This window comes from Myotis brandtii, unplaced genomic scaffold, assembly GCF_000412655.1.
Source record: "Myotis brandtii unplaced genomic scaffold, ASM41265v1 scaffold115, whole genome shotgun sequence".
In the NCBI taxonomy this organism is placed as follows: Eukaryota; Metazoa; Chordata; class Mammalia; order Chiroptera; family Vespertilionidae; genus Myotis; species Myotis brandtii.
In genome coordinates this window covers 1,123,276-1,131,309 of record NW_005353967.1, presented here as the reverse complement: position 1 = coordinate 1,131,309, position 8,034 = coordinate 1,123,276, and the positions used below count along the sequence as shown (strand labels likewise).

Below are 8,034 nucleotides of genomic sequence, written 5' to 3'. Positions count from 1 at the left end.
GGTGAGCTTGCTGCTGGGATCTGGCCCATCCGGACTGAGCGAGACATGCCAGTCATGCCCTGGAGCCCTCCTGTGGTCCCTCCCTAGCTGGCCAATCTCCCGCGACCCTGGTCCTGATCATGTATCTTTGGGGTCCCTCAGCCTGGCCTGAGCCCTCTTGCAATCTGGGACCCCCTCAGGGGATATTGGAGAGCTGGTTTTGGCCCAATTCCACAAGCCAGGCTGAGGGAACTCACTGGTGCATGAATTCATGCACTGGGCCTCAAGTCCTAGATAATAAAAGGCTAATATGCAAATTTATCGAACAGCGGAAACACTGGTTGCTATGACACGCACTGGGGCAGCCAACCACCAGATCTGCTCCATAAGCCCCTCCCCCTTGCCGGAAGCCCCCCTGGTTAGCCCCCGCACCCCGGGCTCAGGCTTTGAGTATCTGCCTTCCCCCAGCCGCTTGGTCTCCAAGCCGAGGCTGCTCCAGCGGGTGAGCTGCACCCACATCTACAGCGCCCTGGACCAGACAACCTGCAAGATCAACCTGGCCAAGTTCACCCATGGCAAGTGCTCCACCCTCATCATGACTGACCTGGCCGCCTGGGGCCTGGACATCCTGCTGCTGGACAATGTCATCAACTTCAGCTTCCCCACCAAGGGCAAGCTCTTCCTGCACCGCGTGGGTCGTGTGGCCCAGGCTGGCCCAAGTAGCACGGTCTACTCCTTGGCGGCCCCAGATGAGGTCCCTACCTGCTGGACCTGCACCTTTCCTGGGCCATGCCCTTACCCTCGCTCCCCCGACGAGGAGCCCTCAGATGTGGTCAGCGTGGACGGCATGCTAGGCCGGGTGCCACAGAGCATGGTGGATGACGAGGACTGTGGCTTGTGGAGCACCCTGGAGGCATCGCTGGAGCTGCGGGCCTGGGTTGCATGGCGGACAACACCCAGCAATAGTACGTGCGCTCGCCAGAGTCCATCAAGTGGGCCAAGGAGCTGGACCTTGCGGGCTGGGCCTGCACCCCCTCTTCAATTTGAGCTTCGAGGAGGAGGAGCTGCAGCTGCCGAGGCTGGTGGACAGCATCAAGCAGTACCTCTCGCGGGGGACCATCTTTGAGATCAATGCCTCCAGCTGGGACCTGAGCAGCCAGGTGATGCGAGCCAAGCGGCAGCTTCTGGTAGGAGTGGCAGGAGGGCCTGGCTGGCCCATACCTGAGCTGCCCATCGCCATAGGCGGAGCAGCCTGGGAAAGAGAAGGAGAAGGAAGAGGTGGTAGGAGAGAGCGTGGAGGACATCTTCACAGAGGTTGTGGGCCTGACTGTTTCAGCAGCCAGGACCTGAGTGGGGAGCCAAGAGGTGGAAGGAGAAGGCCTGGCTGCTGGACCAGGATTTCTATGTCCGCTCTCGGTCCAAGGACTTCGACAGTGAACGGGACCTGGGCGTTGGTGGGGACAGGGGCGCCTTTGAGCAGCAGGTGGCTGGCGCTGTCCTGGACCTGATGGGGGACGAGGCCCAGAGCCTGACCAGGGGCCGGCAGCAGCTCAAGTGGGACCGGAAGAAGAAGCGGTTTGTGGAACAGTCAGGACAGAAGGACAAGAAGATCAAGACAGAAAGTGGTCGCTACATCAGCAGCTCCTACAAGCGGGACCTCTACAGAAGTGGAAGCAGAAACAGAAAATCACCATACGCTCAACGCCTGAGCCCAGGGGCCGCCAGCAGTCAGCCCTGTCGGTGGTGCTGTTGGTGGTGCTGTTTTGGCCCGAACTAGTCAGGGCATGTGCAGGAGGTAACCAATTGATGTGTCTTTCCCAATCCATGTTTCTCTCTCTGTCTCTCACCTTCCCTCCTACTCTAAAAATCAGTGAAAAATGTCCTCAGGTGAGGATTAACAAAAACACACAAAATATGCATACATACACACATATACAAAAATATATGAATATTGGGGGGCTGGAGGGCAGGGCCCCACAGGTCACGGATTTTGTGCACCAGGCCTCTAGTATGTATATAAGTTCCCTGGTTAATCTTACCCACCTACCCACCGACCTCCACCTTCCCTCTGAGATTTGACAGTCTATTCCATGCTTCTGTGTCTCTGGATCTATTTTGTTCTTCAGTTTTTTTTGTTCATTAGATTCCACATATGAATGGGATCATGTGATATTTATCTTTGATTGATTTATTTTGCTTAGCATAATACTCTCCAAGTCCCTCCATGCTGTCTCAAAGTGTAAGAGATCTTTCTTTTTCACAGCTGTGTAGTGTTACATTTTGGAATAATACTGTAAAATACTAAACCTGAGAGACAGGTAAATGTACCACGGCCTTTTTAGCCACTCATCTGATGGGCATTTGGGCTGTTTCTAGATCTTAGCTATTGTAAATTATGCTGCTATGGACACAGGGGTGCATACATTCTTTCTGATTGGTGCTTCGGGTTTCTTAGGATATATTCCTAGAAGTGGGATCACTGGGTCAAATGGCAGTTCCATTTTTAATTTTTTGAGGAAACTCCATACTGTTTTCCATAATGGCTGCACCAGTGTGCACTGCCACCAGCAGTGTACTAGGGTTCTCTTTTCTCCACATCCTAACCAGCTCTTGTCTTTGTTGTTTTGTTGAAGATAGCCATTCTGACAGGTGTGAGGTGATACCTCATTGTAGTTTTAATTTGCATCTCTCTGATGATTAGTGACTTTGAGCATTCCTTCATATATCTCTTGGCCTTCTGGATGTCCACTTTGGAGAAGTGTCTATTTAGGTCCTTTGCTCATTTTTTAATTGGATTGCTTGTCTTTTGTTAAGTTGTATGAGTTCCTTACATATTTTGGAAATTAACCCCTTATCAGATGTATCATTGGCAAATACGTTCTCCCATACAGTGTGCTTTTTTTCATTTTGTTGATGGTTTCTTTTGCTGAGCAAAAGCTTGTTATTTTGATGTAGTCCCATTTGTTTATTTTCTTCTTGGTTTCCCTTGCCCTATGAGATGTATCAGCAAACATATTGGTATGAGAGATGTCTGAGATTTTGCTGCCTACGTTTTCTTCTAGGATTTTCATAGTTTCATGACTTATATGTAAGTCTTCTTTTTTTTTTTTATTAAATCTTTATTGTTCAGGTTACATTTGTTCCTCTTTTTTCCCCCCCATAACTCCCCTCCTCCCAGTTCCCGCCCCACCCTCCGCCCTCACTCCCCATCCACTGTCCTCATCCATAGGTGCACGATTTTTGTCCAGTTTCTTCCCGCATCTCCCATTCCCCTTTCCCCCCCAAGAATAGTCAGTCCATTCCCTTTCTATGTCCCTGATTCATTATAATCACCAGTTCATTCTGTACATCAGATTATTTATTCACTTGGTTCTTAGATTCACTTGTTGATAGATGCATGTTTGTTGTTCACAATTTGTATCTTTACCTTTTTCTTCTTCCTCTTCTTAAAGGATACCTTTCAGCATTTCGTATAATACTGGTTTAGTGGTGATGAACTCCTTTAGCTTTTCCTTATCTGTGAAGCTCTTTATCTGACCTTCAATTCTGAATGATAGCTTTGCTGGATAAAGTAATCTTGGTTGTAGGTTCTTGGTATTCATCACTTTGAATATTTCTTGCCATTCCCTTCTGGCCTGCAAAGTTTCTGTTGAGAAATCAGCTGACAGTCGTATGGGTATTCCCTTGTAGGTAATTGAGTCTCTTTCTCTTGCTGCTTTTAAGATTCTCTCTTTGTCTTTTGCTCTTGGCATTTTAATTATGATGTGTCTTGGTGTGGTCCTCTTTGGATTCCTTTTGTTTGGGGTTCTCTGCGCTTCTTGGACCTGTAAGTCCATTTCTTTCACCAGGTGGGGGAAGTTTTCTGCCATTATTTCTTCAAATAGGTTTTCAATATCTTGCTGTCTCTCATCTTCTGGCACCCCAATTATTCTGATGTTTGTACGCTTGAAGCTGTCCCAGAGGCTCCTTACACTATCTTCGTATTTTCGGATTCTTTTTTCATTTTGCTTTTCCGGTTGGGTGTTTTTTGCTTCTTCGCATTTCAAATCTTTGGCTTGATTCTTGCGCTCCTCTGGTCTGCTATTGGGTGTCTGTATAATATTCTTTATTTCAGTCCGTGTATGCTTAATTTCTAGTTGGTTCTTTATCATAGCATCGAGGGTCTCATTAGTTTTCGTGACTCTCTCCTCAAGTTTATTGACAGCTTCTAGCACATTTTTGCAAGCCCTCAAAATTGCGATTTTTAGCTCTATATCCTCCATTTCTGTCATGTTTTTTTGTCTCCGCATTTTTTATGCTTTCTTGGTGCACCCCCTAGTGGTCTTTGTGCGCAGTCTTGTTCTAGTTGAGCCTTGATTGTTGTAGTTAATACTAGAGGGATTTGACCACCAGGCCGACTGGCTGTGTGAATCAGCTGTGTCTGCCGCGGAAAACTTCTGTCCTCTGGGGAGGTGCTAATCTAGCCTTTGCCTGAGGCGATCCGGCAAATGGCTCTGCGCAGGGCTTGGGCGGGGCGGGCTCAACAGGGCGGGCGGAGGGAGCCGTTATGGTGCCCTCAGTCCTGTTCCCAGAGGCTCTGCTTCTCAGAACCCCCGGAACCGCTGCAAACCTCGGAGGGAAAGCTGCCTTCCAACTGATGCCAGACACTCCCGCTTCTCCCGTTTGGGTCCGAGTCCCCAGCGATTCGCCCGTATCTGGAGCTCAGAGTCTGAGACTCCCCCCTGACCGAAAACGACAACCGCGCTCTCAGCCACCAGCCCGCTTTGCGCGCGCACCTCCGCACCTGAGTTTTTTCCACACTGCGCCTCCTCTGAGCCTCGGTGTGCTGTTATTTTTCCTTCTAGTTGAAGAGTCTCTTCTCAGCCAGCCTTCCTGTGGTTCTGGGTGATGTCCATTCCGTCTTTTAGTTGTATTTTTGAAGTGGTTGTTTGCGGCAGCAGTCTCCGGTGTTTACCTATGCCGCCATCTTGGTCTCTCCCCTATGTAAGTCTTTTGTCCATTTCAAGTTTATTGTTGTGTAAGGTATAAATTGGTCATCATTTCAATTTTTTCCCTGAACTTGTCCAATCTCCCAGCACCATTTATTGAAGAGACTTTTAAAAAAGTGATTGAGTTTGAAATTCTAAAACTCAATGCCAATTATACATCCTCTCATTTAATGAATTCTTAGTTTTTGTTTAACCAAATTCAGTAAGGATATTTAAGAAATCACTTCCTAAGCCTCTTTGGGTATTTACTTTTATTCTGAATACCAGAAATTCAAAAAACAGGATGAAATGCTTATGCTCAGGAAGGTGTAGAATCTAAAAGTTTACATTTTAGAGTAAACTACAACACAGCTAAGAAAAATAGAATGTGAGATGAGGGAAACAAACAGAAAAAAAAATCCCAGCATCTTGGGATAAAGCAGTCATTAGTGTTTACATTGGTGATTAGGGCATGTGAGTGGGAGAGGTTTATGGGCAATTTACTTTCTTCATAATGATCTCTTCTCTTTCTCTTCCATCTTCTCCTTTTCCTTTATAATGATAATTCTAGAAATACATACAGACAAGAAAGTTGACAAACCTAAATGAATATCAACCACCTTATAATAATATTTTTGGACACTGTAGAGATATAGGCATCACGGGAATATTCTCACTGAGAGCTCTCTCTTTGACCCTGTTTTATGGGAATATAATTAGCACTTGTGTTATAGCCATCTATTAAGCTTGATGCTTTGACATGAGTTCTAACAAAATTTAGAAATTATATCAATTTCTAAGCAAAAGTACTGCATTTTATTATTGAACTTAAAAAAATTCTTACCCGAAGATATTTTTTTCATTAATTTTTAGAGAGAGTGGAAGGAAGGGGGAGAGACAAACAGAGAGAAACATTAATGTGAGAGAAACACATTGATTGGTTACCTCCTCCACATGCCCTCCCCCATTAGGGCCTGTGGCCAGGGGATTGAACCTGCAACCCAGGTATGTGCCCTGGACTAGAAATCAAACCTGAGACTCTTCAGTCTACAGAGTGACACTCTAACCACTGAGCAAAACTGGCTAGGGCTATTATTGAACATTTCTTAATCCTGTTTACCATCATCAACCTTCCAAAGGAATCAATAAAGCAGCACTGAGTTGCAATGTGTACATTTTTTCAGCTCCTTTAATAGGTTATTTGTCTTTAAAAGGTTTTCAAAGATTTTTGTTTGAGCATTTCAGGTTGAAAAATATTATCTAGTATTTACACATGTCTGTGTTTACTCTCTTTAATTGTGAGTCAGATTTAACACACAAGATAGCAGACATTTGTGCAGTCATGATTCTCAGGGTGTAGAATGCATTGTTTTTCTTAGGCTATAACCCAGTGAGTGATGCAGGACTCCAAACACAATGGTTGACCACACAACAAGTTTCGGCACCATTGCTTTTGAAAACCTTTTTGGTCAAGTGTAGAACTTTTCAAAGATTAAAACAGATTTGAGGTATCAAAAGGTATTTTGATGGTCTGCCAAAAATCCCATGAAGATAAGCTTATGCACCGTAAAATTTATCTTTTCCTCCCAACGATTTTAAGATATGACTTTTAGAGATAGATTAAATGTTGATTTCCTTTGTATTTGTAATACATATTCCGAATTACTGCAATAGGTTTACTATGGAGTTTTGCTTGAACACCAAGGATCTGAAGGCTGGCTTGGTCAAATGACTTCCAAAAGTGCCCTGGTTATTAACATGCTTAATGTTGTAAGCCAGATGAAATAAGGAAGCTAGCAGAAAAGCTCAGCTTTCTTGGAAAGAGTGCACTATATTTTGCTCTAATTCACTCCTTGGAGTCTTTGCATGCTATTGGTTATATAGGTAAGACTAGGTCACAAAAATATCTTTGTGCTATTTCTCCAATGCAGGGTCTCTGTTTTATACTGAATTCCATAAATCTGGATTTCCTTAAATGCTTAAATTGTCTTAAATTCACAAAAATATTACATTTTACTCTGTACTAAAGGTTTACAATCTCCCATCCAAAATATCTTGAGGCCAAAATACTTAAGAATTCAGATTCCCACCCACCCCTCAATTTTAGAAAGATATATTGTCCACATACTATACATTTTGTAGTACTTTCAGCAAGGGCTCAGGCAAACACCATGATCAAACAGATTATTTTCCCTACAGACATATGAATGACCATAAATGACCTGTCTTCAGTTCAGTTTCGATTTTTTTTTTTACCAAAAATATGAAAAACCCTGCAGTTTTTCAGAGTTTTTATTTTTTATTTTAAAATTTCAGGTAAAGAAGTGTTCTATATCAGTTTTGTTTTTCTGATATAGCTTGGTAGAATATTTGAAGCTTTTAAATATTTATCAATAAAAGGAAGCATAATAAAGTTGTTCTAAAATATTAAATTAAATGCTTATACTATTTTTTTTAATTTAGAAACTTTTGTTATTCTAGTGTTGTCATAGATGGTAAAATATTACTTATAACCAGTGTTCATGGACATAAGCATCAGTATTTGCTTCATAATTATAAAAAATGAGATAAAATTACATATTTAAATTTTTATAAATTTCCACTGGGAACATTGCTTGCTGTCATACTGGACATACACATCATCACTTCCCTCCTCCAGAACTCTTGATTCCATCTCTTCTCTTACGCCAGGAATTACTCCTTTCTTTCTTGGATCATTTTGTATTATTTTCCTTCTTGATTATTCACCTGTGAGCTTGTTTTATATTGTTCTATGTTTTTTTTAAACTGCAATAATATTGAAATTTGCAATTTTAACTGAGCCCTGCAATAAAATACATGCTGAATTTCAGAGTAGGTGCTAAACCATGTGCAGAATTTCCAAAGGAGTTTTAGAAAAAGTGGTTGCATGACTCTTAGATTCTGCACTCACATTATGAATATAAAAAGGTCAGATTAAAAAGCAGAGTTTGGAGATTTCTTTGAAGAGAGCAGCCCATGTGAGACAAGCCTTCTTCCTTCCTCTGCTTCCTCTCATCTCAGGTGTGTGAGAAGACCTTCAAAGAGACCACATGGAGAGCACAATGGG

At 43.4% G+C, this 8,034-nt stretch overlaps 1 pseudogene; it reads left to right on the top strand.

Annotated features, from left to right (window-relative positions):
• The first annotated feature begins 289 nt into the window (after positions 1-289).
• On the top strand, positions 290-6,734 carry LOC102258854 (annotated as a pseudogene).
• Positions 6,735-8,034: the final 1,300 nt, after the last annotated feature.